This window comes from Rhinolophus hipposideros, assembly GCF_964194185.1.
Source record: "Rhinolophus hipposideros genome assembly, chromosome: 22".
Taxonomy (NCBI): Eukaryota; Metazoa; Chordata; class Mammalia; order Chiroptera; family Rhinolophidae; genus Rhinolophus; species Rhinolophus hipposideros.
In genome coordinates, this window is record NC_138068.1 from 25,788,878 (window position 1) to 25,816,481 (window position 27,604).

Sequence of the window (27,604 nt, forward strand, 5' to 3'; positions counted from 1 at the left end):
AGGACCACAGAGAAGGCAAAGAGCTTGCAGAATCGGTTACCACATCCCCTCTCTTCTCCGCCTCGCCTGGTTGGGCCCCTCTTTCCTTAATTCATGTGTTTTGAAACACTTTTAAGTTTGTTTCTCTTAGTTTCCCCAAATTTTGTGCTGTGTGTGCTGTTCAGAGTTAGGCTGGAGATTGACAAGTTTTCCAGAAATTGGTGGTATGAGTGGGGAAAGGGCGGGAGCAAGGCCAGACCTGTGGGGGGACAGATGGTGGTGATGATGGCCATTTTAATAGAGGGAAGGAGGAGCCAGGCTGAGAAGATGGTACTCAATGTTATCAAGGGCTGGCCTAAAACCTAGCTCATAAACTCAGAGTATATAAGGGCTCAAGCAGACAAAGATTGTCAGTGAAAATGACCAAAGAACATGGAAAACCTAAATAAGCTGAGAATCTAGGTGGATGACCTTTGATATTTCGAGGGTTTTTCTGAATTCCTGTGGTCATGTGGAGTTTTCCAGGGTCTGTCTCATGGCCTGATTGTACTCCAACTGTGATGGAGAAGAGTCAGATAGACATGGGCTTGGTGGCGGGGCAACTCTACCTCTCAATGCTGGGGGCCCATGTGTGTGACTGGGGCCCATGTTTTGACTAGGACATTGTTCATTTTCTGAAGTTCAGATTGGACTGAGTGTCTTGCATTTTCATTTACTAAATCTGGCAACCCTTCTAAGCTCTCCAAAGGTCAGCCCCCACACCCGAGGCCATCAGCAGCAAACCCGAATTACTCTGAAGTATGAGATTTCACCTGAAAAACTCACATAAAGTTTAAGGTCATCTTCATGTTTCTCTCCTTATTTTGGTATAAAGCAGGTATTAAATTATCCTGGTTAATAAGGGGCTAATATCCAAAATATACAAGGAACTCATGAAACTCAACAACAAAAAAAACAAACAACCCAATTGAAAAATGGACAGAGGACCTGAAGAGACATTTCTCCAAAGAGGACTTACAAATGGCAAATAGACATATGAAAAAATGCTCAACATCACTAATCATCAGAGAAATGCAAATAAAAACCACAATGGGATATCACCTCACCCCAGTCAGAATGGCTTTCATCAACAAGACAAATAGTAACAAGTGTTGGAGAGGTTGTGGAGAAAAAGGAACCCTCATACACTGTTGGTGGGAATGCAGACTGGTGCAGCCGCTATGGAAGGCAGTGTGGAGGTTCCTCAAGAAATTACGAATAGAATTACCATACGACCCAGCAATCGCTCTCCTGGGTATCTACCCAAAAAATCTGAAAGCATTTCTCTATAGAGACACGTGTACTCCAATGTTCATTGCAGCTTTGTTTATGGTGGCCAAGACATGGAAACAACCAAAATGTCCTTCGATAGATGAATGGATAAAGAAGTTGTGGTATATATACACAATGGAATACTATTCGGCGTTAAGGAAAGATGATATAGGAGCATTTGTAACAACATGGATGGATCTTGAGAGTATAATGCTAAGTGAAATAAGTCAGACAGAAAAAGCAGAGAACTCTATGATTTCACTGATATGTGGTATATAAACCAAAAAGAACAAGACAAACAAATGAGAAAGAAAAACTCATAGACACAGACAATAGTTTAGTGGTTACCAGAGGGTAAGGGGGTGGGGGATGGGTGATGAGGGTAAGGGGGATCAAATATATGGTGATGGAAGGAGAACTGACTCTGGTTGGTGAACACACAATAGGATTTATAGATGATGTAATACAGAATTGTACACCTGAAATCTACGTAAATTTACTAACAATTGTCACCCCAATAAATTTAATAAAAAAAAATTATCCTGGTTTAGAAGGCAAACATTTCCCACCTATTTATATTTGATTGTGGATTAGTTAAGGCCCTGCTTATCCTGATGGCTGACTTTCTAGGTGGATAGTAGGAGGACTTGGGGGTGGAGTCCTGGGGGTGTTTGCACTGGGCACCAGTGAGCGAGGAAAGGAAGAGTAGGGGAATGAGATTTTTACAAGGTCACATTTGTTCAATTTAAAGGACTCCATTTTTGCCTTCCATTTTGCCTTTTTGGTATGTGTTTGTCTCTTCTTTCACAAAATCAAGATTATTTCAGTTAAAAAAAATACAAATTCTCTTACTTTGTAAAATAAAGAGTGGGCAGGCAGAGAAAGCCAGAGCCTCTGGAAAAGTGGGGAGGAGGCAGGAGGGTACAAACTCCTGAAAACAGCAAAGGGTGTTTTCAGAACAGTAGCTACATGTTGGAATAACTAGGAGGCCAGGTGGCACCCCAGACCCTCTGCATCAGAAATTTTGGGGGTGGCAGTGCTTTTTAAAGCTTCCCAGTTTATTCCAATGTGCAGCTGAGGTGGATGCCACAGCTTTGCTACCCAAACTCTGGCCTGAAGACCAGTGGCATTAGCCTTCCCTGGAGGCTGGTTAGAAATGCAGAATCTTAGGCCCCTCCTGCTGAATCAGAACCTGCCTTCCAACAAGGTCCCCAGGTGTTTCATCAGTGGTCTGAGAAGACCCGCTTTAGTGGACCAGTCAGGAGCCTCATCTTGATGGGGTAGTCTCAGCAGGAGCTGGCCTATTCACTGGGGACCTGAAGGCCACGGGTGCTTTCTCTCCATCAAGCCTGCTATAGTATCTCCCATTCCTGGGTGTATGAAGTTGGAGCCCTGCCCGTAGTACTGGAACTTGTATCCTTTGTTTGGGTCTGTTAGTGTCTTTTCACCAATACATCATTTGTTCCATCAGGACAGCCATACAGCAACCAAGGATGTTGGCTGAAGATCAGGGAATCCTGTCCTGGTGGAGAAACATAAGCACACACGTCAGGATATGTGGAGAGGACTAGAGGGAGTATACAGTGTGGCCTTGACTTCAGATGCAATCTTTATTTACTGCATGGCCATGAAGGCCTGGTGTTGAGCTATGTACTCTTGTTTTCTACCTCTTTCTTCAATCAGATGGAATTGACATAACTTATGAAAACACTGGGTGAGCGAGGATACTTTTTATTTGTCTTTATCTGTCAGATGCTGTCACAACAGTGCTTTCTAACAACCGTGAAACCTCAGTGGCATACAACAATTAGTGTTTATTTCTCGTGTGTGTGGTTTGGCTGGGAGGGCTCTGCTGATCTCATGTGCTTACAGGGTGGGTGGGTGATGGCTGATCTAGACTGGGTTCAGGTAGGGTCTTTAAGATAATGGTCTGGGTGAGTTTGGCTCTAGGTGCTGGGTTGAACTCTGGGCTGCTCCTCATGTGTTCATTCTATGGCTCCAGGCTGAAGGGCAGCAGCTATCTAGGGGACCATTTCTAATGGAGATGGCAAAAGCACAATAAGGAAGTGGAAATGTGCAGGAACTCTTAAAACTGAGGCTCAAAATGGACACATTCCCACTTCTCCATTTCATTGGCCAGAGGAAATCACGTGGTCGAGCCCAACATCAGTAGGTGGGAAAACATACTCCATCTGTCTGAGTCCATGGTAAGAATATGGCTGCAAAATGCTACACAGAGAAGTGAAGAGTTGGGGCCAGTAGGTCAACCTGCTACATCCTCCCACCAGGAACACTTCCTTGGGGATATATGACCCATTCCCTCTAGAACTTCCTTATAAACTCTGTCATGCAGAGACTGCAGCCCGTTACTCCCAAATCACTTTCCTACCTTTCCTGTGTTCATAGCGAGAACACATTTCCCAGCCTCTCTTGTAGTAAGGTGTGATTACGTGACTGGTTTTGGCCAATGATATGTGAGTAGAAATAATGTCATTTTTCAAGTTGAGGCTTTCCAATGCTGCTGGCTTTCCAATAACTACAGACCCTAATGGTTGCTGGAGGCACAGGTTGGAATGAACCTAGATCACTGAATATGGAGGAAAGCCATTATCAAATGGGAACGCCTCTTTATTGTGTAGGTAAGATATGAATTTCTATTATGTTTGAACCATTGTATTCTTGGATCTCTTTGTTACAGCATTACTATAACTAATACACTTCTTAAAGCCCTTATTTGTTACTCTGCCCTCATAACATTAGGGCAACCCAGCTCCCTGTGATGGAGATTAGGGAAGTGCTTTGTAAACTGTGAAGTGTTCTGAATGTTCATGAGAAGTCTGAATGTGATTAGTGCTTTCCTAATGTTTTAACAGAAAAATGGGATCTAAGTCAGCTATACTGACGTGGCAGAGACTGATGCTAATAATTACATCTAGAGGGGACATAACGGTTTAGACATCACTTTCACACACTTCATTCTTTTTAATCTTCATTGCAATCCTGAGTGGTAGGTTTTTTATCTTTACTCCTGTTTTAAGGATGACAAAAGGGAATGTGCCAAACTTGCTCAAGGCCTCACAGCTTGTCAGGTGCCTGAGCCTGACCTTTCCTTCCTTGTTGTTCTGGGAGGAAACAATGAAGAATTGTTTTAGCTCTAATCCATTTTGCACAAATCAGGCTCCAAAGGGTCCCTTGAGGGGATAGGAAAACAGGTTTCACCCAAGGCTGCTGATGCTGGTGATGTGATTTGTAAGAAGCATTTAAATTTGGGGACCTAGTTGAACCTGCCTACCTCAGGAGTCTGTTCTTAAGAATAAGAAGGAGGTATTCTTTGGTGTTTCTACTTTGTGGTAGATGGCTAACGAGGAGTCCCTCCTTTCCTGTATGTTAATTTGTTATAGGTTGAATCATACCCGCCTCCCCTCCCCTGCATCGATAGGTTGAATATGTTGGAAATATGTTGGAGTCCTAACCCCCAGTACCTCAACATATGACCTTATTTGGAGAAAGGGTCTTTATAGAGGTAATCAAATTAAAATGAAGTCATTACGGTGGGCCCTAATCCACTGGTGGGCCTTAAAAAAAGGGGAAATTTGGACACAGAGATAGGGACTTGCACACAGGGAGAACTCATGTGAAGATGAAGGGATGAAGGCAGAAATTGGGGTGATACATTGACAAGCCAATGGACACCAAAGATTGCCAGCAAACCACCAGAGCCAGGAGAGAGGAATGGAACAGATTCTCCCTCACAGGAGGAACAATCCCAGATGACACGTTGACCTTGGATTTCCAGCCTCCAGAACTGTGAGACAGTACATTTCTGTTGATTAAGCCACCCAGTTTATGGGACTTTGTTGTAGCAGCTCTAGCAGACTAATACCACACTCCACTCTTCCTAACACGAGATGGAGTCAATTCACCCTCTCCTTAAATCTAGGCTGGCTTTGTGACTTTCTTTAGCCTATGGTATGTGGCAGAAATCATATACTGGCAGTTCTGGGCTTAGGTTTAAGATGTCTAGCAGCTTCCAACTTTACCCTCCGGGAAGCCAGGCTGCCATGTAGTAAGAAGTCTAGGTCATCCTGTTGGAGAGTCACATGCAGAGAGAATCCATTTGGACTATTCCACGCCCAGCCAAGCTTCCAGTTGTTGTCCTTAGTCAGCGTCACATACAGCAGAAGAACTGTCTAGCTGAGTCCAATCAACCCACAGAGTTGTGAGAAATAAGAAATCATTGTTGTTTTAAGCTACTGAGTTTTGAGGGTTGTTTGTTGGGTAACAATGGACAACTGAAATGTATTTTGGCAAGTATTGCAGCACCTCTGTCACTGTTGAATGTTCTCCCAAGAAAGAAGGATGTTCCAAAGATACTGGGCATCCCTGAAACATGACGAAGGTCCCCAACAATGGCCTATATATTTTTTGTGAACTTACAGTTTGTTTGGCACACAGCTCTGGGTCCACTCACCTTCTGATTGTATGCAGTACCCTGATACCATCCTTCCTCACTCTCCATCGCTGTGGTTTGGATGGGATTGGCATCAGGGTTGGGCATGTGATTCAGGCCCAAACAATGATATGTGATCCAGTCAGAGCCAACTTGGTGTAACCTTGGGTTTTTGCTGGGACAGCTGAAAGAAATGTGGACTTGGGCTGTGAAGATGGAGCTGCTGGCAGCCATCTTGTTGCTGCAAGAAACAAAGAGAGGAGGAGAGAAAGACTAAAGCTTGGTATTTTTTGTCTCTTGATACCATTGGAGTCTTTGCTTCTGTGAGCATATAAAATTCCTGTTGGTTACCCCAAGACAACGTGAGTGGTTTCCCATCATTTGTAATGCATCAAGTCCATACAGATGTTCTTATTTAATACTTACAACTCTTTGGAGTAGGTACTACTTATTAACCCCATTTTACGGATAAGGAAACTGAAGCACAGGGAGGGCACGTACATTTCCAGAATTCAAACCCTGGAAATGTAATCCTGAGAGCCCACTCATAGACATTTTGCTTTCCTTGGTGACGGGGAAGGATTCACAGAGGAGAATGTGACATTTAACTCCAAGGGAATACATGGGCTTGTCAGGAGCAGGGAGGAAGGCTTCTAGGTGGAGGGAATAGCTTGGACAATGACAAGGCCTTTTTCTGCTGAGAAGAAACAAACCTCAACTGGAATTCACCATCCACGTGCCCTACAGCCTATTGAGGAGGAGAGACTGTTCTGTGATGTGACTGCCGCCAGACCCACCAGAGAGATCTGGGCTGAAACAGGAATTGCTTCCTAAAAATCCCCTCAGAGAGCGCTCCCCTTCCTCTATGCCCCAGATGTTCTGGCCCAAGAACAGGCCTTTGCCCTACCAAGCACATAAGGCTTTTCCCGCTGTTTGGAGCGAGTCACGTATCAGTACCCTTATCTTTTCTGCCCCATTCTATATATAATTCTTAGGGCCTGCCATGTCGCTCAGAGAATATCCATGTCATTTTGCTGCTGCCCACGAGAAGCCTCATGTGTAAATTCCCTTGCGTTTGCCTGGGGAAAATTTTCCAACACCTGGCCCCAAGTGGGTTCCTTCTGCAGGGGAGCGTCAAATTCCAGTACTGCTGGGACGCCTCTGTCCTTCTGGTCTCTGGACCCATGAGGGCCTATGCTCTGTCCTGGGGCCTCTGGGTCCCCTGTGGAGTCTGGGTTAGGTGAGGCACTTTCCTCAGCCTGAAAGATAGTTCAGGGCAGGGGCCTGGCTTCCACTGAAGACTTGCTCTCCTAGACTGGGTCTCTATCAGCCTCAGGAAGCCCTGGAGATGCTCACAGGGTTAAATAGAAGGCAATTGTCAGAGGCCAAGGGCTCCCTCTCTCCCTTTAAACCCTTAAACTAGAACAAATGAAAAACTGTACAGGGACCAGAGCAGTGCTTGCCGAACCACAAACCGAAAACAAATAATTTTTATTGTTTATTTATTTTTCTTAAGGAAAAGAAAGTGACCCTCGCACTTATATTTGCTTCGGTTTTTATTTGAGCGTGAGGCAGTGGGTGCCAGTGAAAGATATTTTCTTAAAGAGGGTACTTCCACTGACAGCCCGTGGGCTGCGAAGGGACAGGCTGTGGCGATTTGAGTGGCCCCCACCCCTGCTGTTGCAGGTTTGAGATTGATTCTAGGAGGCGAGTGGGTGGGGTGGTGGATACGGCAGCGCCGTTGGGGAGAAAATGAGATTGGGGGTGGCCCCAAACCCTGGTCTGAGGGAGTGAAGACAACTCTGGGACAAGAGAGGTGCGCCCCTTCCTTTCGAAAGGGGGATTCCAAACTCTGCGGGTAAACTGAGGCCCCCGTCCTAGCTCTGTTGGATGCCTGGCAGGAAACCTCGACCCTACGTTTTGCCCAGCACAGGGTGGGAAGGGCTGGGTCCGCTACTTTTCTTTCTGGGATGGGTGGTGACATTTGGCGCTCAGCTTGACTGCCGCAGAGGGCTGTGGGGCCCTGGTGGGAAGCGCCAGGCTGGGGATCGGAGGCCCGGGCACCAAGGTCCTCGGTCCCGGCGGCCACCAGCTTCCCCGCCTCCGGCGGGGCGGGCCCGGGGAGGAGCTGGGTGCGTTCCCGCCCCGAGGCGGAGCGGGGGCCGGGCCGGAGCGGACCGGGCGGGGTGGGCTGGGGACACTAGGCGGAGCGGGGCCCCACACAGGCCGCGGCGGCTGGCTCGGGCCCCTACGGTCCCGGTGGCGGCTGGAGGAGGAAGCCAGGCGGTGGAAGAAGGAGGGGAGGCGGAGGAGGCCGAGGCTGGAGCGCCGCTCGCGGCAGACTCACTTCCCGGGCTCAGCAGGGAAAGGTACGGCGCGCCGGCTCTCCGGCCCCAGCCCCCGGCGCCCGGCCCTCGTTGGGGGGTAGGCAGGGGCTGCGGCAGTCACGGGGGGTGAGGGCCCCGGAGCAGCCCCGAAGGCTCGGCCGGCCCGGAGCTCCGGCAGCCAGCGCGGCGCTGGGGCCGGAGGGCTGGGTGCGCGGCGTTCCCCGAGGCTTGCGGAGAGCAGTGGGCGCCGCGCCCACCTCGCCGGCGTCGGGGGAGGCGGTGGTCGGGCCCCGGGGACCGTGGTCTCGGGAGGGGGCTGCGCGAGCCCGGCTAGCGCGCCGGGGTGGAGGGCAGGCCGGCCTCTGCGAGCTGCGTGCGGCTGGGGAGCGCCCCGGGCGCTCGGCAGGCGCGCTCCGTGGGCGCAGACAAAGCCGGGCGCCGACGCCCCGCGACGACTCGGGCGGTCCGGAGGGTGGGCGCTGGGGAGAGAAGAGAAGGCTGCGGGGCGACGGCTGGGACACGGGTTGAGGCTGGGCCGCCCTCCCTGCGGACGTACGGGTGGTCTCCGCGCGGGCGCTGGGGTGGGGAGCAGCTCTCTCCAATGGGCCAACTAAGGGCTCACGGGCTGCGCCAGTGGCTTGATGATAGCCACACTCGGAAAGGGATAGTGTGTTGAGAGCTCACTTTGGGGGAGGGGCTGCGGGAGGTCACTGCTCTGGGTTGGGGGCTGAGGCCCTGATGGAGCCGGTGAGGGTCTCGTGGACCCCTTCCGAGCTTGCACCAGGATGGGGCGCACCTCCTGATGAGGTAAGCTCAGTGGCTGGACCGTATTGGTAAGATGTGTCCACAGGTTGTTTGCAGAACCTGCTGGTGCGGGCACATCCCATGCCAGTCCGTGGGAGGGCCACTTGTCCAAGCAGTGAAACAAGGCAGGTCCCTCAGGGGTCACTGGAGTGGGCACGAATGGAGGGTGTAGGCGTGCATCTGAAAATGTGTACAGTGAAGGCCCCACATTTGTATTCTGCCTCCTTGGCCCCCCTTCCTCTCTTCTTCTCCCTTGTTAGGGGTAGGAAGCATCCCCATTCCTGCCACAGGCCCATGCCTCCACTTGGGCCCCAACGTGGTCCACTCCCCCTTTCTTCAGTTACTTCTCTCTCTAGTGTGAGAAGTGGCTCCTTTTCCCCTCAGTCATTCACAACAGTATAAGAACAGACTTTGGCGCCCTCCTCCATCCCCACCCCCCATTTCATAGTCCCCTTTTTGCCTTCGTTCCTTATTCTCCCCCAGCAACAGACCCACTTCTCCACTCCTCACAGCAAAGCTTCTCCAGAGAGCTGTCTGTACGTGCTCCTCGGAAGCACATCCCTTTGGTTCCTCAGCCTACTTGACCTGGCTTCTGTCCCACCACTTCACTGAAACTGCCCCAGTCAAGGTCTCGAGTGATTCTCTTCCCACCCCCACCAGGTCTTCCTTGACCTCCCTTTGTCTTGGTCATTCTCTTCTTCTAGAACCAATAATCTCTGTTGGCTTCTCCTGGTTTTCTTCTCTTTCCCTGCCTAGTTCTTTCTTAGTCCTCTTTGGGGACAACTTCACTCAGCTCCAAATGTTGGAGGATCTCAGGGCTCTCTCCTCAGCCCCCTCGTCTTTCCTGGCTCCCTTCTCTTACATACCCCACCATGTTCTCATTCTTTCTTAGGATTTTTAAAATCAAGCATTAATTTACAACAATACGGATCCTAAATGTACATCATTTTCATTCTCATGATTTTAAGTAGCAAATTTTATCCCTAGCCTCTCTATCCAACCACCCATCTGATGATTTATGGTGTCCTGGATGTGTCATAGGTATGAAAAACTTCACACAGATGAAACAGAAGCCTGACTGCACTCCCCAAACATGACCCTCCTCAGGCCTTCTCGTCTCAGTAAACCCACCCAGCTTTAAAGACAGGAAACAAGGTGGCATCAGCTCCCCGCTTTGTCTCCCTCCCCACATCCAGTCCAACAGCAAATCCTTTTGGTTCTTTTTGCAAAATCTATCTCAGGCCTGTTCATCAAACTCTGACTCCACTTCTACCGCCCTCGACTACTACCACAGGCCAAGCTCCCTTTTATGTCTTGCCTGAATGCTGTAGTAGTTGCTGTCTGATTTCCCTAAGTCCGCACTTGCCCTCCTCTAATCCATTTCAACAGAGAAGTATTGAGGAAAATATTGATTAGATAGTCTCATTCCTCTAAATAGCCCTCCATAACTCTCTGTTGCACTTGGAATAAAATTTCAAAACTTTCCCATGGCTTATCAGACCCTCCATGATCTGGGCCCTTTTGACCTTCTCCAGCCTTGTCCCTTTGCATGCTTCCTGTCAGCTACACCTGAATCACTTTGCCTTTGAACTTCCGAAGTCTTTTCCTGCCCTAGGGCCTTTGCTTGTGCTATTTTCTCTGCGAAGAATGTTCTTTCCAGAGTTTTCTACTGGGCTAGCTTGACTCCTCCTTGTTTTTCGGGTCTCACCTTAAATATGCCTTTTTCACATGCCTTCCCAGTCTTGGTAGAGGGTCCCTCTCTGTCCTGTAATTCTAGCACCTGCTTTACTTTCTTTCTTATGTTTATCACAATCCGTGACCAATTGTTATAGTTGTCGTTTTACTTCGTCCGGCTTCTCAAGGGCTAGAACCTTGACCGAACGGCCCACTGCTGTATCTGGAGCATCTAACACAGTACCTGGCACATAGCTGCTGCTCAGGAAATCTTGTGCCAGGTAGGAAGGTCTGGGCCGGGCTGGGCAGAAAGAGGTGGGTATTGCCATCAGCTCAGGAGCCCCCTTTAAACCTCAAGTGACAATGAGGATTTTAATTTTGTTTCCACAAAAGCAGTTGTGCAAATGGCTGCAAGAATCTGAGGGGGCCAGTCGGGTGTGGAAAATGGAAGTGAAGAAGGTACAAGTGTCTTGAAGGCAGGCCCGTATGCCTAGGGGGAAATTGGGGGCCCGGGGGATGTGGAGTGGTGTGGGTAGCTGTGGGTTGGGAATAAATGACTTCCTTTGCTTTCTTTGGTGGAAATCCAGGCTGGGTTAACAGAGGGGTGTGTGTGTTCTCTAACTCAGGAGATGAGAGCAGCCCGGGCAGCGGGGGATTTATTTCAGGCTACTCTCTTGGGTGACTGCTGGGTTCCTAGCCTTGGGGTACAGGGAGTTGAAAGGGAGGAAGAAGCTGGGGCTGGGTATCTCTCTATAGACCCTTGTCTTTCTACCTACAGCTCTCCTCTTTGCATAGAGGAACCAGCTGAGAATTGAATTGTGTGGCTGGTGCTGTCAGAATGGAGGGCTGAGAGCCAGGAAACCTCAGATCTGGGAGGGAGGGGAACTGGGTGCTGGCCAGGCAGACTGGTGATGTACCAAGATGGCACTGTGAGGTGAGCCCTGAAACTAGGGGATGGAGGTCCAGATCTAGAATTGGGCTGGCATGCCTAGGAAAGGCTTCGAGCTGGGACAGGTGGGAGCAAGGAGGGTATCCTGGGTGGGAGAAATCAGGCAGAGTCCAAGAGGCTGGGCCAGGGCCCTCGTCTATTCAGTGGGTGCCAGACAATGTTCTGCAGACTGTGCAAGTATTAACTGCTTTAATCATCTTAACAGTTCTCTAGGGTAGGTCTTATTCCCATTTAACAGATGGGAAGACTGACGCACAGTAATACAACACAGTAGCGACAGAGCGAGGATTTGAACCCACTCAATCTGGCTCCAGAATCCAAGCTCTAAAGCACCTCACTCTACTACTACTCTCATGCCTCTCAGATATGGCCCAGCTGAAGTCGTCTTAACAAACGAGTGGTTTTCCCAGACTTCCTGAGGTGCCTGGCCTTGGGGACTGGGGAGGTAGGAAAGAAATCATGCCCTCTAAAGTAGAAGGGGTCCTTGCTCAGAGTGGGCAGCTGATTTTCTCTGCTTCATGTACTATCTTTTTTTCCAGGAGGAGCATAGGCCCAGGCCGAGTAGTTGGGTGTCATGCACATTGTGATTTCAGGGTGCTGGGGAGGTCAACTGCTTCTGGTACAAAAACAACTCTCTACTTGAGATGCTACCATTACCATGTTTCCCTGAAAATAAGACCTAGCTGGACAATCAGCTCTAATGCGTCTTTTGGAGCAAAAATTAATATATTATATTGTATTGTATTGTATTGTGTTGTGTTGTGTTGTGTTGTGTTGTATTGTATTGTATTGTATTGTATTGTATTATATTATATTATATTATATTATATTATATTATATTATATTATACAGACTGGGTCTTATACTAAAATAAGACTAGGTCTTATATTAAATTTTGCTCCAAAGGACGCATTAGAGCTGATTATTCGGCTAGGTCTTATTTTCGGGGAAACACGGTAGAATGTCACCCCTCTGGGTTTAGCATTGCCTCACTTCTCTCTTCATCTGCCTCCAGAGAGCCAGGGAGGTCAGGTAGGAGCTCTGCAGATGAACTGGCCTGTTTTGGATTCCATCTAGGATATCGTGAGGTTGAATTTCAGACTTGGTCTTGGGAAGCCTGGATGGGGGTCAGGGTGGGGATGGGTTGAATGTGGGAGCTGAGCTAGGGGAACAGAGAAATGGGACCTGCTGAGAGCTTAATGGACTTCACTGGTGGCCCTGTCCTCACCTCTTTTAGTCTGTCTGTAAAATGGGATTCGGAAGGCTTTTTCCCCTTTTTCCCCAGAGGTTGTGGAAACCGGGAACTCCTTAAGGTTACGTGCTTGAGTGTCTTCTTACAGATCCAGTGTGAAGGACTTCCCATGGGACACCAGCCCTGAGGAACGGGGCCAGGAAGGAGGGAGCCAAGAGGAAGGTGTGGCAGCCCTGTCCTGTGAGGCTTTCCTGTTTGGTCATGAGAATGCCTCTGGGCAGGTGACTTGGGCTCCCAGGGGCCTGGCTGGCTGGCCGAGTGAGGATTTGCTGAACACACAAGGATGGAGTCTCTGTGTTCCAAATTCTGAACCCTAGAGTTTAAGGGATCTGCTTATCTAGCTTGACAGATTCTGCCAGCCCTCCAGGAAAAGCGGGAAGCAGAGTTGGTGGCTTCTCTTCTGCATTTTGGGAAACTGAGGCACAGAGCAAGGACATTGCTGCTGGAAGCTCAACTGGCCCATGGTTGTGGCAGGGAGTATGCAGGAGGCTTAGCCACGCTGCCCAAGTCTCTGTCTGCTGGTTTGAGGTGAAGGTTGTGGCAGAGCCAGAAGCTGGCAGGCTAGAGCGGAGGGTGGGCTTCTTGACAACTGGATGCTGGGCCTTGTTACCTTTGGTCATCATTTGGCATCTCGAATGCCCCAGCTTGGTACTCACAGCCACTGGGAACACAGGACAGGATCCCCACTCTCTAAGAAATAAGAGTGAGCCATGCTGTGTGTGATATAATAAGGTGCAGTTCAGACCAGCTTCCTGGAGGAGGAGGTAGTGCTTTTAGAGGGTCCTGAAGTCTTGGGTGGCTTTGGCTGACAGTGGTGGTGATGACATTCCCAAGACAGAGGAGAAGCCCAAACCTGAAGAAGTGGGTTAAAGCCAGGCTGGGGAAGGCCTTCACTGCTAAGCTGCTGAGTCTGGACTTGATTCACTAGGCCCCAGGGAGCCATTGGAGGTTATAGGCTCCGGGTGCAATGACTTGAATGGAACAGTGGCCTATAAAAGTGCTTCTCAAACTCTAACAGTCACAGGGATGACCTAGGCAGCTTGTTAAAATGCAGATTCTAATTCAGCTGGTCTAGGGTGGGGCCTGAGACTCTGCATTTCTAACAAGCTCTGGGGTGGTGCGATGCTGCTGGCCCACAGGCCTTCTTTGTGTAGCAAGGGTTAAGGCTGGCAATTTGAGGGCCAGGCAGGTGCAGGTCGGGTGGGACCTGGAACAGGCAAAGAGGCCTGTCCTGGCTCCTATGGACTGTGTTTGGGGAGGTGCACGGACTGCTTGTGTTGGGCCTGAGGTGGGAGCAGGGCAGAGGGGAGTGTGTAGAGGGTGTGGGAAGCAGGGGGCTGCTCTACTGGTAGGTGGGGCTACGTGAGGGGTCTCTGGGGCCTTGGGTCTCAGGCCAGGAGACAGGCTTGATTTCCGGGGCACCTGACTATGAGGAATTCACAAGATAACGGGAGGGTATCTTAGGTAACTGCCCCAGGGCAGGATGACAGGCAGGAGGCACATAGGGCATCTTATCTTTGCCCACAGCTGAACCCAGCCCTGTGGGTAGCTGATCTGGGGTGAGCACTCTTCCTCTAGCCATTCACGGTGGGGCCAGGGAGACTGGGTAAACAGCTAACTTCAGCCCAACATGCCATCTTCTAAAAGCCCCCAGATTCTGCTCAGCTGCTGAGCCATACCCGGCGTCCTTTCCCCAGCCTGTGTGAGTCCTTGTAGCCACTGCTGATGGTTACCTGAGCCACTGTTGGGATCTTCTCCCACCAGGCCCCCTCCCTGGTACACCTGGACGTGGGAAGGCCCAGATGCTTCTCTCTGCTCTGCCCCTGGCAGGGCCACTACAGGCAAGTGACTGCTCCCTGCTTAGGCCACAGTTTCCTATAAATTGAGGGATTTAGTCCTTGACCTGGGGAGCAGGGGAGAGGGTCATAGGGTTTGTTGGGGGGGGGGCACTGCTTTTTCCCAGAATGGCAGCTTAATACTTTTTAATTTTGGTTTAATATTAAAACTTGAATGCTAATGATAGAGTAGAATGAGCAATTTGCATGGAAGAACTGTCTAGCTTGCTTTGGGATCTCCCAAGGTCCCTCGTTCTCTGGGCTCAGCATGGCCTGGGGAGTGGTATCTGAGGGCATTGGAGAGATGAGGTCCCTCTAGACATTGGCAGGGGAGTCGGCAGTCACCTCACCCAAAGGAAAGTGGGAAGGGCAGACACGAGGGCAAAGGTTCTGCAGCCCTGGGCAGTGCCAAGAGAGGCTCTCAGGCTAAGTTCCCCAAATGTACCACACGCCTTATAAAAGGACCGCAGGGTCCAGTGCCTGCCTGTGTGGCATTTCTCAAAGACTGTTCTGAGAAACCTCAAGGGTTCAGAGAACAAATAAGGGTAGAAACTGGGAAATTCACTCCACTGCTGGGTGGGAGATTCAAAATGCTTTTAAGAGAATTAAAGGCTCTGACAAATCCTGCAGAAAAGAAATTATTTGATGTTTCCCAAATTGATTTGACCATAGAAATCTTTTTTTTTTTTTTTTAAATACTTCCTAATAATATCCCTCTGACCAGGAAAACACCCAGGGGGAAGAGTTGATGTGGAAGGATGCTGCCCCACAAAAGACTACAAACGAGTGATGGGTGGGCCCAGAAGTGCCAGGGAAGGAAGGGAAGGTGGATGGATAGCTTCTTGGGGGAGGTGGACTTGGTAGGATGGGTCCCATTTGGAGGGTCAGTGGAAGAAAAGGGACTGCAGAGGGAGGGACAGCCTACAGAGGACTGGGGCCCAGAGCCAGCCCTGGGTTCTTGTGGCAACCGTTTGGCTTCACTGGGTAGGTGAGGAAGGGGCCTCAGAGGACCTGTCTGGTGCCTAAGACCCAATGGTAACCAGGCCCTGGTCTTTGGGATTCTGGGAGTGCCTCCCACCCCACCACTCCTACCATCTCCTTGCTCTACAAATTCTCTCCCAGCTGTTCGTCTCAGAGAGCAGGGTTGTAACCTCTCAGTGCCTCAGTTTCCTCATTTGTACTGTGGGAATAACATTATTTCCCTCATAGGCTCATTGTGATATTGAATATCTCTATTGGCTGCTCTTAGTGTGACTGACATGGCTGTAGGGAGTGTCTCCAGGAGGGACCCAGGGAACGGGACAGTGGTCAGAGTCATGAGAGGCATAAAAACCACTCGAGAGCATGATGAGGCTTGAGGTGGGTCCTAATTAGACCAGAAGAGTTATCTTCTGGAGAGGAGAAGAAAAGTGTGGGCCAGGGGAGCCAGGACTGACTTCCTAGAGGAGTGGCCGGCAGGATCAGGAGATTTGGGCAGAATGAAGTAATTTCTCAGGCCACTCTGGCCTCTGTGGGCCTCGTCTGAGTGTGGATTTCAGAGCGTCATGTGGGGTGTAGGAGACAGAGAGACGGCGGGCAGGGAGGAGGTGTCAGGGATCTACCTTCATTCAGTAGGCCATGGGGAGTCATCGAAGGTTTTTGTGCAGGGCAGTGGTTTGATGAGAGCAGTGCTTTAGTGAGAAACGTGGCAGGGCTGTGATGGTGGATTGGGGGGCAGGACCCCCCGTTGGCCTTCCTCATAGAATGGTTTGTGCCCCTTTAAAACTCAAAGCACGGGCCGGGGTCAGGTTGCTTATATGACCCTTATCTTTAGATTCTCAGAGCTCTGAGTCATTTTCTCCCAAAGGTTGGGAATTTCATCCTGTTGCCTTCCTGGCAGGGTGTTGCAAGTGCAGGAAGGGGGTGGGGGGAGTTCCAGGGCCCCTGCTCCGTTCCCCACCTCCCCCCACCCCCTGTGGCTGAGGGCCTCAGTGAATCCACCCTGCCTTGTCCCTTGCCACACCTCATTTCCTCTGAAGTGTGAGGACTCTTTGTTCAGCAGCTCAGGTAGGGGTGACAGGGTGTGGCATTTCAAACAGTGACCCAGGAGAAGTTGCTTTCATGGTTCAAAGTTGGGCAGACAGGAGGGCCCTGGCAGAGGATGCTCAGTGAGCTTGCTTACCCAGCACAGCTACACTCTCCTGTCCTCCCTCGCCCTCCTCCTTGTTTTCTTCCTCTTTCTTCCTCAAACAGTTGGAGCCCAGCGCTTTTCCTGCTGCCTCTAAAAAGGCTGGGAGGACAGGGGAGGAAGTAAAGCATTTGGGTCAGCCAGAGTAGGGTGTCCTGGACTGGGGAGTGGAGCACCCCTGCCCCCTCAGTCTAGATTCCTTTATCTTCTACTACTTCTTGGAGGAGGGTGTAAGGAAGGTGTGATTTAAGCCCAGGAGAAGTACTTGGAAATGAACTGTAATTTATTAGAAAACAGAACAAAGAACCTAGCCACTCTCTGCCAATTTTGGGCCAAGCCTTGGCTGACCCATAGTTCCTGCCTCAGAAACTATGGCCCCATAGAGCCCGAGCTATTACCCCATTTCACAGACGGGGACACTGGCAGTGCCAACGAATGGAATGACTGGGTCTCCAACCCCAGTTCTAGGATATCTGGTCAGGGGTCTGTTCTTTACCTCATAGACCCCTCGGAGCCTCCCCACCACAACCAGAACTTCCCCCTCAAGCCAGGCCAGCCCAGCTCCCCGAACTCCTGACCTCAGGGAGAAGGTGCTGATGGGTGCTTTTGGACTGGCAAAACACTAGACCTTGAGTCAGCTGGATTTTAAGATGACTCAGGCAGAGATACTCAGGACCATCAATGGGCTAGGATACTCAGGAAAGATTTTTAAATGAGGCCTTTAAATGTTAAACATACAGATCCCTTCTACTCTATTTGAAAATTTTGGAAAAATTGATTTAAAATATCATACACAATTAATGGAAAACTTTTGACTTAATCTGAAAAAACAACTGAAGACAATGAACTCAACTCATTCCTTGGTTTTAAAATAATGTGAAGTCTGAGCCTTAGTATTTTACTAAGTAAATTTTGGAGCGCCTTATGTCAGATGGCAGGTATGGGACCTCTCTGAACCTCGGTTTCCTCCTCTGTAGGATGAGGGTATTGACATGAGGATTCACTGATATATTCCACGTGAAATGCTTAGCATTCTGTTCTGTACCTCAGACGTGCTCGGTGAAAAATAGTGATAACGATGGTGACAAAATTGTAAGAACAAGCATTTCTTGACTTCAAAAGCTGGCGAATTATTAAGTCTTTCTGTGAACTCAACAAAAGACTTGAAGAATATATTTATTGTACAGGTTCAGTGTCTTAACTGTAGGTGTTTTATAGATTAAATTGTGGGGTCAGGGCCCACGTGTGCATTTTGAAATGAACACCATTGGCTTTCAGACTTGGTTCCAGCTCTTGCTGGAGTTCTGCTTCAGGGTTGAACTTTATGGAGAGGCCTTTATTGGGTGAGCCTACGTTAGGAGATCCTGTGTTACTGTTTTCCCCCGAAAATAAGACTGGGTCTCATATTAAGTTTTGCCCCAAAAGATGCATTAGAGCTTATGTTCAGGGGATGTCCTCCTAAAAAATCATGCGAGGGCTTATTTTCCGGTTCGGTCTTATTTCCGGGGAAACACGGTAGGATTTGTTAGAAGAGCACAGTTACACCATCCTGAAGTTACCAGGTGGGGAAAATCTTGGGCCACTGAGAGAGGTGACAATCTGAGGGAAGTATGAGTTAGTTGCTCTTAGAATTTTTTTTTGTGTGTGTGCAGGCACAGCAATTAGACCACTGTCCCTGTCCCTGTTTATGGAGGATGAAGCCAAGGGCAGAGGGCTGTGGCCTGGCATAGTGTAGTGCCTGGCAAGCCTTGCGCCAGTCCCCATGGGGCAGGGAGACTCGGGTGGCCTGAAGCCGACCCCACCATCACCCTGAGCAGGAGGCAGGTGGCCTCCCCTTGGCAGCCCTAGGTTTTGGTGGAGCAGCCAGGCTTGGGGACACCTCATGCAGGGCAGCCCCAAGTGCTTGGCACAATGTGTGTAGTGTCAGTCTGTGGGGAGGTGTGGGACAGGAGAAGTGGCAGGCCAGGGCTTTCCTCATGCCTGCTGCCCCTGGAGGCTGATGGGGGCCTGAGAACTCAGTAAGTGCTGGGGAGAAAGACATGAACTCTCAGTGTTCTCAAGCCCTGCTCCGCCTTCACTCTGTCTGGGTGACCTCCATCACAGCTGTGAACCTCTCTGAGCCTGTTCCCTCCTCTGTAAAATGGGTCCCCGGGAGTTTGGGAGTGTTAAATGACGGCATGAACGGAGACTGCTCAGCGCGGGGCCTGGTGCAGGAAGGGCTCAATAAACACAAGTTTGCTACGAGGTTCATATGGTGCCTGCGTTTGGGGGGGGGGGATGTTTTTGTTTTTCTTTTTGCCTTTTGTTATGCGTGCCACCTTCACTCTGTGATAAACTGTGCTGAGTGGGGGCCATAGGAGAGGGAGCTTTATGAGAAAAGAGTTTACAGTGGAGGGGGACTCCTTCCCACAAAACCTGCCTGGAATCAGCAAGCCTTGGACACTCAGCTCTCCTGTCAGGGCTGCAGTGTCTCGTTGGGGGCAGGGAGCACGGGTCCTGGGCTGGGCAGAGTGGGGACCCTGTGGTTCTGGAGAGAGGATGGGCTTGCAGGAGAGCTCCCTCCTCCCGGGGGCTGGAGCTGAAGCACAGACAGGCTTTGTGCAGAGTCACGAGGGGCCAGCAAGGGGGAACTGCGCCCGGGCTTGAGTTTGTCTCACAAGCCTCAGTTCTTGTCAGTGGTTTTGAAAGAGTCAGTGGAAAGTGCTGACTGGGCAGCCCCCTTCACCCTAGAATTGTGGGGCTGTGGCTACGGGCAGGGAGAGGGGAGAAACCTGGCAGGGAAGCCACCTCCTCATCTGCCAGCTTACACTTCCCAGGCTTCAAGTGCTCCAGGTGCAGAATAGGTGGGGACACTAACCCAAGCCAGGGGCCGGTCAGGGGGGTGCCTGCAGGTGATGCTTGAAGAAGGGGGCTGGGAGCGGGGCTCTGGACTATGTGTTTGGGGGTATGCTGGGCATTGCCGTGAGAGGTGGCCTGGAAAAGCATTCTCAGTGATAGCCCTGAGGAGAGAGCTGGGCTCTGGAATTAGACCACCGGGGCGCTCCTCCCACCTGCAGCTCTTATACCAAGTTATCTGGCCTCAGTTTCTCGTCTTTCTTACCCCACAGGCTTCTTGTCAAGGGGAAAGGGGATAATCAGATGACATAGAACTCGACAGGGTTTGTCCTTGTGGTGTCATGACTGGTCACCCAAGTCATCCTGACCCTGCTCTTGCTCTCACCCCCACATCCTGTCATTCAGCAAGTTCCTAGAGGGTCACCATAGGACTGTCACCGTCTGATCCCCTCCTGCCTGTCACTTCCTCTGCTCCATTGGCACCTTATCAGAGAGGCTTCCCTGACTTCCCCACACAGAGCAGCTGCCTCGCCCCTCACCCTGCTCTTCTTGTAGCACCTGTCGCCCCTGGTCTGTTAGACCCTCCATGGGGAGGCTTCTGACTGTTGCTGTATTCTGAGTGCCAGAGCAGTACTCACTAAACTTTTCATTGTTCTTGCTATTTTTATTGGGGGAAAATGTACATAACATAACATTTACCATTTTAACCATTTTTAAGTGTACAGTAGTTCCGCCATTATCCACAGGGGATATGTTCCAAGACTCCCAGTGTTTGTCTGAAACCAGAGATTGTACCAAGCCATCTGTTACTATGTTTTTTCATATACATACATACCTATGATAGAGTTTAATTTATAAATTCGACACTAAGAGAAACTAAGAGATTAACAACAATAACTAATAATAGAATAATTATAACAAAATACTATCATAAAAGTTTGTAAATGTGGTCTCTCTCCCTGTCAAATATCTTATTGTGCTATACGTACAGTGTGGATGTAGTGGACAAAGGGATGATTCACATCCCAGGCAGGATGGAATGGGACGGACGGCGTGAAATTTCATCACACTGCTCAGAACAACGCACAATTTAAAACTTACGAATTGTTTACTTCTGGAATTTTCCATTAAATATTTTTGGACTGCTGTTGACCATAGGTAACTGAAACTGGGAAAGCAAAATTGTGGATAAGGGGGGACTCCATGATGTTGTGTGCCCACCCAGACTTCTCACTGCACTGTGCACTGGCTCTACAGTGCCTGCACTGTTTGCTGAGTGACTGTGTGACCGTCCTGCCCACCCCCTCCCACTTCGTCTGGAGGGTTGGGACTGAAGGTGATACCTGATGAAATGGGGCTGGGAGAGGGGCCACGCTCCACACTCCACTGCCTGTGAGGTCTTGTGTTCTCTGGGGACCTGGTGCCACTTTGCCCTTTCTCCTGGGCATGCCCCCACAAGGGTGAGCTTATGTGTGTGGCTGACTTACTTGGGGAAGCTCAGAGCAAGCCCTCCAGGCCTGCACTGTAGCTCGGGTGGTGGCTGCTGCACCACCCGAGGAATCAGGTGAGTGGCCGCGTGAGACTGAAATTCAGCAGGTTGAGTCCTGGAGGGAGGGAAAAGCGATGTTGAGAATTGATCTTGTAAGCAACGCCTCTGAGCCTTTGCACATGCTGTTCCCACCACCTGGAACTCACTTCTCATGTCTCTCGTGGAAATCTCATCTGACCCTTCTCCCTGCCCCCATTAAGGGCCCCTTCAAGGCTGGTACTTTATTTTAGTGTTCCTCTACATTCTGTATCACAATCCATCCATATCAAGTCCTTATCACTATGTTGTACCTATGAATTAATTGGCTGTGGCCTTGTTTATTTAATCCATTGCTGTATTCTCCCCAGGGCTGTGTCTTGGGGGAGACAACACATATACATCTTTCTAAAGATACCTAGGACCTCAGAGAGCGCAGAGCAGATGTGATGGCAATTCCCATTTTACAGATGAGGAAAGAGAGTCTTCCCCAAGATCACTCAGAGCTAGACCCCATCCTGTACTTGGAATCCTCTCAAAGGGCAGAGGTTGTCCCTATCTGGCTTGAGGTGCATTACAGGTATGGAATGAAGAGCGCTTAGGGAGCTGGGCAGCTGCAGGGGAGTGGGGATAGAGGGAGACCCTCAGTTTAAGGGGATTGGGGGAGTGGACCTTGGGCACTTCCTGTCCTGCTGCTCTGTCTGCCTCCTCCTCTCCTGCACAGGCGAACACCATGTTTCTGGGCTAGCCTGGAGCCTGCTTTTGGAGCCTGCTGTAGAGTAGTGATTCTTAACCTTGGCTATATGTCACCATCATCTAGGGCCCTTAAAAAATATCCACAATGGGACCCACTCCCAAAGAGTCTGATTTAGATGACTCAGAGTGGGGGTTGGGTATCAGTCTTTCATACTAATCTCTCGTGGAGTCTAATGCACTGGCTGGGAAGGAGCTCCTGTCCTCTGGGCCTTGTTAGCCTGGCCCAGGCTCTCTACCCACTCCAGCCCCGAATTTCAGAAAAGAGGGAACTGGGCCCTGAGTGAAATGGGGGGTTTATCTGAGGCTGTCCCCACCCTGGGGGGTTCCCCAGGGAGAGAGAACTGATGACTGTATTAGTTACCTATTCTTGCGTAGTAAACTACCCTAAAACTTAGTGGGTTAAAATAGCAACAAACATTTATTATCCTCATAGTTGTTGGGAGCAGTTTAGTTGGGTGTTTCCGGTTCAGGGCCTCTCAGGAGGTTGCAGTCAAGATGGTGGCTGGGGCTGCAGTCACGTGAGGGCTTGACTGGGGCCAGAGTGTTTGCTTCCAGGGCGGTTCACTCACGTGCTTTGCTAAGTGGTTTGGCGGTTGGTAGGAGGACTCAGTTTCTTGCCTGATGGGCATCTCCACAGGGTTGCTTGAGTGTCCTCATGATGGTGACTGGTTTCCCCTTTAGCAAGCAGTCGAAGAGAGCAAGGGGGAAGCCACAATGTGTTTTATGAACTAGTTTCGGAAGCCACACTCCATCATTTTTACAATATCCTATTGGTTACACAGGTCAGCTTGGAAGGAGGTTATATTAGGGCACAAGTATTAGGAGGCAAGGATCATTGAGGGCCATCTTGGAGGGTGGTGACCACACAGATCGGCCTGTCATTGCACTTGTAGCCTCACAATGTTACCGGGGAGGACCAATCACCCCCAGTTAATGGAGGGGCCCTTCTTTTCTAACCTCTGTTGCTCCCCTGTCATCAGACCATAGCAATGTCACTGCTGGTTCTCTCTGGGGCCTGCAGGTCTTGCTCTGGAGTCATCATGCGGCCCAGGGTGGGAGGGGGGAGGTGTCTATGACCTCTTAATTGGCTGGATTTTCCCTAGCCCCTACCACATCTGGTGCCCTGGCCCAGCCCTCCCCACAGTCACCCCACTAGTGTGCAGAGTTGGGCCTGTAGGAATATAAAAACTACTGCTGCTACATGCCTGGCTGTGGGCTAAGCACTCTGCATTGTCACACTTACCCCTGAGGCTGATACTCTTTATCTTCATTGTACTGATGAGGAAACTGAGACTCAGGTCACTCATTTAATACGTGATAGATATTCAAACCACTGGTATTCAAAAACAAGTGATCTGACCCCAGACCCTGTATGAAAACCATTGTGCTATAAAGTGTCCCCAAAGGAGGGGACTATTTATCAAGCAGGATCATCAAGCGAAACATAGCAAAGTATGTTTTTGTGATTATGTTTGTGTGTGTATGTGTGTGTGAGAGAGTGACGTGTATCTTTCTGAGATTTCTCAAGGGCCATGGACTCAGAACAGGGCTGGTACTTTGTTTTTAGGCTGTTTTTTTTCCCTCTAGGTCCAGCCCTTTTACAGGAACTTCTTCCCAGGGAAGTGAGTGACTGAGAGCTCCATTTCCCATCAGCCGTCTCCTGCTCATAGCCTGGTCTGCTATCCACAAGGGCAGTCTCACACCAACATAGTCACCAGGATAGTGGCCAGCTCTGTGGACTCTTGTAATTCTGTGGTTGATGACTTCCTGGAGGGGGGTTCAGAGTTGGGGTGTCAGGTCCTGCTTAGAGTGAGGGAATCTATGTCATGGAGTCTCATCCTAAGGGTTGCTAAAGGGAGCCACAGTGAAACCTGTGCCTTTAGGACTTTTCTGGGGAACACAGGAAGCTGGCTGACAGAGTCTGGGCTCGGGCCTCACTCAGGGTAGGGGTAATTATTCCCATTTTACAGATGGGGAAACTGAGGTTCAAGTGCCAATGGACTTTCCAAAGGCCACACTGATTAGGGGCAGAGGCTACTGGCTGGGCAGTTTCATCTTCTCCAGGAGTGTCCAGGAGTGGCATAATTATCATGTCAGACTCAGACCTCTCTCTGAGGTCTGAAGGTCTGAGGTCTGGGCTGAAGAGGTCTGGGGTCTGTCTGTCTCTGTAAGATCTGGGATTGAGGGGAAGAATGTGGGCCCTGCTGGCTAAGGGGTAACTGCCTACCCTGTCAGACAGGACATCTGCAAGAAGACAAAGATGGGAAACCAGGGCGTGGGGTGTGACAAGCTGGGGTTGGAGCTGGAAGCTGAGCTGTGCGGCTGGCCCAGAATTTGAAAGGTTCATAGGAGGTGTTTAGAACCATTATGACGGCCACCTGGTCTGATTTATTGTCAGAGCATGATCCACTCATTTGTTTTTGCTGAAGATGGGATCTCTAAGGTGGAGTTTGGGGTAAAGCTGTTTGGAGGGTATGGAGGCAGGAATGCAGTCCTAGGCTCTGCCCTGGCCCATCTCCACCGCTGTTTCTCTTTCTGGCTGCACAGTCATCAAAGCTGCCAGCTGAGCATTATTTATGCCCATCAGAAAGACCTTACCTTTTCTCTGGCTTCTTTCTGTATTCTCTTCCCTTCTCCACCCCCAACTAACCTTACTAGCCAGAGGCAGGTGGTCTCCAGGGTCTCTTCCTGCAGGCAGCTGTAAGCTGGGGTCCTGGAACAAGCCACCTGGGTCTGTCCCATCTTGCAGAGCATCATGGGAAGTAGAGGGTGCACAAAGTGCTCACCTCTCCAAGAATCCCTCCCCCTCTGCCACCGGTGCCTGTGTGGGCCAAGCGTTGGATCTGTCCCCTCAAATACCCTGGCTAGCTGCGTCTCTCCATGCAGTGTAAGCTCCCCTTTTCTGAAAAGGCTTACAAAGCCTTTAAAGTTGTGCTTTAAACACATCTGGTTGTGGGGAAGAGATGTGACTGACAAAAATGGAGAGAAGTCTAAGTTCCAGGAAGGAATATGGGGCCGCCCAGAGCCCTTTCCTCACCTTGGCCTCTGAGGGCCAGAGAATGTTGCTGGTGGGAGGGCTCTGAGGAATGAGGGACCCATGCCTTGTCCCTTTTATGAGCTTGGGGATGGCCAATGGCCCTTATCTCTGATGCCTGTCCCTACCCCCAAAACTGGGTAGGATGGTCAGGCTGAGACAGTATTGAGGGCAGTCTGATGGATGTCAGGGTCAAGGTCCAGTCTGATATTAGGGCTGGGGCCATGGCTGAGGCTGGGGTCTGAGTTCAGGTGAAAACTGGGGTTCTTCAAATGAACTGGAGCTCTGGGCCGTGGGAGAGGTGGCACCCACATCTGTACTAGTCTCTCTGGGTCACTTCCTCCTTCTCCTTCCCTTTCTGAGGTGGCCCTCGCAAGTAGCCACACCTTCTGCTTGTGCTATCATTTAATCTTCTCAGCAGTCCCACCAGGTAGCTCTACCTGACCCCATTTTATAGATGGGAAAGCTTGAAGTCTAAAGGAGGCCGTGAAGCATCCTATGGGGCTTAGACAAGTGTGTCCAGGAGGCGGGGTACAGATGCTGTGTCCTTGGAGTGGGTTCAGAGGTTTTGGCCAGGTGGGGCCCAGAGAAAGGGTCATCTGTCAAGGAAGCGACTGAGCTGGGACCTGGGACTCTCGGCACCCAGGCCAGTGTTCCCTCTCCATCCCTGTGTCTCTTTGGCTTGCAGGCTGCCCTTGTCCTGTCCCCCACCCCCTGTGACCGGCCAGGCCTGGCTCTGCTTTCCTGCCTCTTTTACTTCCTGGCTGGCTGGTCTGGGTAAGGAGGGCTGGGGAGGGTCTGGCTGGGAGGAGTTCAGGCCCAGCCCCTTCCTGGGGCTGAGGGGTAGGAGGAGCCACGCCGGCAGACACAGAGCCCCTTTGTCTGGGCTGCCCGTGCAAAGCAGCTGGTCTGGGATTTCTGGGCGTTTTTTACATTTGAAGAATAATTGCATTGTCTGGGGGGCCCCTTGAGAATCCAAATCCCTCCCCAGACCAGCCAGGCAGTCCAGAGAGATTTCCCCTGAAATTCCCCCTCCCCTTCGATGTCTGAGGCAGAGGGGTCCCTCCAGGGAAACTGAGGTAGGGCTGCTGCCCTCAAGCGCTAGGAGTATCTGTTGGGAGGAGAGACTTAGAAGTCCCCAAGGTTGGTTGGGGAGGGTTCAGGTGGCCCCCAGAGCCCTGAGCAGGGCTGAGAGGCGGGGAAGAGCCTGCTGATTGGAAGGGGTGGGCTCATTTTGGAGCGGAGTCTGAACCCTAAGGAGTGAGGTGAGGTGAGCCAGATGGGCTAACTGCCTTGCCATACTCTTCTCCCCTGGGACATGGGTCATTCACCTGGGTGACCTTGAGAAAAGGAGAAGGAGGCAGACACATTTGGGAGTAGCCTGTGTTCAAGGGTGAGCCAAGAATGGGTAGAAGAGTTTTTGTTCCTTGTGATGGGTGACTTTGGAAGGGTGTGGGGCACCTGGGAAGCTGGCCCTTCGTGGCATCATTTTTGTTGTCATGGCCACTGTTGGGGAGGGAAGTGACCTGCTGATGGCTGGGTGAGCAGAAGTGGACTCCAGTGCTGAAGAGGAAGGGGCACCCCGTGCTGAGCTGGGCCCCTGACCTCCCTTGGAGTTCAGTCCTAGGCTTGGGGAGGGGGTCACCAGTCTAGCCTGGCACCCTGGCTCTGCTCAGTGATCATGGGGTCAGCCTCACTCCAGAATAATAGGCAACAGGATTTCCTGGGGGCGAAATGCCTATGCTTTGGGAACAGGCAGTGGCTGGGCGGTGGTGGTTGCAGAACAGAACCAGTGCAAGGAACTCACATTGCCAGGGTGTCTGTGGCTGCAGGAAACATCAGGGGAACAGGCCATCCTGGTGGTTCAAGCAATAGACAGCCGTGCAGTCACACAGCTGCACACCACTGTCCGCCACACAAGGCTGTGCGTTTACGAGAACCCAGCCGGCCTCTCTGACGTGTGTGGGACGGGTGTTTCCCACAGGCCTTCAGCGGGGCTGCACTGGGGATGCTCAAGACTAGTGAAGTTGGGGTATTTGTGTATGTTTGAGGGGGTGTGAATAAAAACTGAAGCCAGAACGGTCAGCGAGGTCCAGAGGGCCAATGGCTGAGGCCTGCCTAATACCTGCCTAATACCTGCCTAATACCATTGTCGATCCTCAGTGAATTGCTGGATATTATTCCCGGTCAATGCGGGGTCCGGCCAGCGTTGTCTTTGAGGGGGTGGCTGAGCAATTCTGTAGGGGTGCGGTTCAGATGGAGGAGACAGCCCGCTGCTTGGGGAAGTTGAGTATAGAGGCAACAGTGATTTGGGCTGTGGGGTTGATGTCGTGACCCAATGGACACGGGCAGGTCTTTCACGAAGGATGCCTTCAGTTTTGAGCCCCGGAGTGCTGGGTGCTCCAGCCGTTTTTAATCGAGATGGGAAAAGCATAAGGACATGCACGGTGCCCCCAGCTCAGTTCTGGGCATTTCCAAGAGGGGCTGAGCAGGGTCATTTGTGGGAGGCCAGGATTCAAACGTATCTCTTGTGTTTGGCAGTTAGGAGGTTACTTTTTGAAGAGTAAATCTCAGGGTGTCAAATGAAACAGTGAGGATGTTGTGAAAACGTGGGTGTCGAAGTGGACGCGCTGGGGTGCCAGTGCCCATTCCTGTGGCATGGCCTCCTCGTCTTTGTCCATTCTTCTTTGGTGACTCTGCCAAGGG

The 27,604-nt window shown here is 50.7% G+C and overlaps 1 protein-coding gene across 2 annotated transcripts in view; it reads left to right on the forward strand.

Annotated features, from left to right (window-relative positions):
- Positions 1–7,887: 7,887 nt before the first annotated feature.
- The window catches only part of SMOX (spermine oxidase), a 35,317-nt gene continuing 15,600 nt past the window's right edge, over positions 7,888–27,604 (forward strand). Inside the window, exon 1 of one of the 2 annotated variants that reach the window (XM_081033932.1) lies at positions 7,888–8,109. The gene's annotated coding sequence lies outside the window, so the exon portion shown is untranslated. The remainder of the gene's footprint in view (positions 8,110–27,604) is intronic. The other variant, XM_081033933.1, reaches the window with a different exon arrangement.